Genomic DNA, 2,130 nt, shown 5'->3' on the forward strand with positions numbered 1-2,130 from the left:
ACACACACACACACACACACACACACACACACACACACACACACACACACACACAGGAGCTATGAATTTCTGAAAAGGAGAACAGATGATGGAGCGTAAAACACTCAGCATCAACATCAACAGGAAGCAACTTTGTAAACAGGAATCAGTGGGAGGAGGTTCAGCATGTTATATGAAATAAAATGTGGTGCTCAAAGAGACATTTATAGACCACACTACAAGTACACCTGTCTTCCTTCACCCATCCTTTCTACTCCCTTTATATCTCTGTTGGGTGGAGAATTGCTGCTCCTCTCTTCACTTTTTATATGACACTGAGAACTATACAGCAGTGTAATAGTAACTACACCATCAATGGTCATTGTTTTTTTCTGGTCTTTTGGTAAAAAGAAAAGCCCCCACTAACTTATAAATATATAAGCTAGCTTCATGTTTTGGCTTGTATGATATAGACTACCCAAAAGATATGACAAAGGCTAGCCGGGTAACAAAGTTTGAATGCAATATCGAACAAAGAATTTAGCTAGTTGGAGATGTCATTAGTTTTGTGGTTATTTAGATAGTACATTGCTCAATTCAGTTGAATTTAATTTATAGAATTCCAAATAAAACAATAGTCACAGTATCAGTGCATAGTGCATATATATCCATATATCATTCTTATGTTTTGCATATTTGTCAAGCATATTTTTTTAATTATAATTTGTTTCTTATTGTTGAATCATGAACACTGACCTGAACTGTGGCAAGTGATGCCTGGAGTTCCTTAGATGTTGTTCTGGGCTCTTTTGTGCACTTGTGGATGGGTCAGTGATGTGTTCTTGGTAGGCCACTCCTGGGAAGGTTCACCAGTGTTACAAGTATTCTGACTTAGTGGATGATGGCTCTCATCGTGGTTCGCTGGAGTCACAAGGCCTTTTTAACCCTTTCCAGACTGACAGCTGTCACTGACTTTGTTTCTCATCTGTTTCTTTAGATCGTGTCATGATCTGCTGCTTTTTGAGATCCTTTTTTTCCTGCTCTACGCTGTCAGACAGGTTCTATTTAAGCGATTTCTTGATTCAAAGGGTCTGGTAGTGGGTAACCTTTACTTAATACTAGTGCTGTCAGCGTTAATCTCGTTAAAATGACGTTAAAATCATAACCGCAGTAACGCGGCAAATCTCCGTTAGCGAGTCACCGCAGATCGCCCCGTGTGAAGGGCTGTATGGCGCTAACGCATTAACAAGCTAACTGCGCTAAGTCACTTTAATTTTAAAACGATGTAATTTTAAAACTGTGTATATACTGTATATTCTGTGTATTTATTATCTCATTCTTATTCTTTGTTTATGCCCTGTCCTTGTCTTCAACGTCATGCTGCTGTGTTGTATCATAATTGCCCCTTGGGGATAAATAGTCTGATTCTGATTCTAACGCGTTGACGGTGTAACTCGCTAAAGGAGATTTGCCGTGTTCATGCGGTTATGGCGTTAACGTCATTTTAACGAGATTAACGCTGACAGCACTACTTAATGCTTAATCTGTAAAAACAGCACGTTGTATTAACTCTGCTCTTCTTTGCCTAATATTCAACTTTGTTTGATGACCTGAAACATGTATGTGTGACAAAAAACTAAGAAGTCAGAAAGGTGACGATTGCTTTTTAACAACACTGTACAAGCCCTTTGCTTTGCTGCTACCTACACTGCAGTATTGTGGTCTTGTTTCTGGGTGAGGTTTACTGTTGACAAGATGTAATGTGGTTCAGATGGAGGTTAAATGCTTCCCTGATACTGCATATTTCCAGTACTGCTTTAAGTAAAAAAAGACAGCTCAGTACATTTTTGTGCACAATGTTAATTATAGAGCAGTTTACAGTACAATACAGTACAGCAGGCCCAATGGTTTTCATTACAGCTGTTGCAGTAGTGTCCCCTGTGAACCAGGATAGGGAGGAGGACCTGGCAGAGGAAAGCTGCTGTATACAGCCTCTTGGAGCTGAACAAAACCAGGCATTCCTCATGGAGGTGTTTATACTCCACAGCATGGTGTGGTCCATCTTCACTGTATCTGTTGCTATCTTCAGACTGCCATCATCAGCAGAATGCTAGCCAAAGGAAATAAAACAACATTTTCAAGGGATTTTTG

This window comes from Pundamilia nyererei, unplaced genomic scaffold (assembly GCF_000239375.1).
Source record: "Pundamilia nyererei isolate P.nyererei 1_Seehausen unplaced genomic scaffold, PunNye1.0 scaffold00264, whole genome shotgun sequence".
NCBI classification, from domain to species: Eukaryota; Metazoa; Chordata; class Actinopteri; order Cichliformes; family Cichlidae; genus Pundamilia; species Pundamilia nyererei.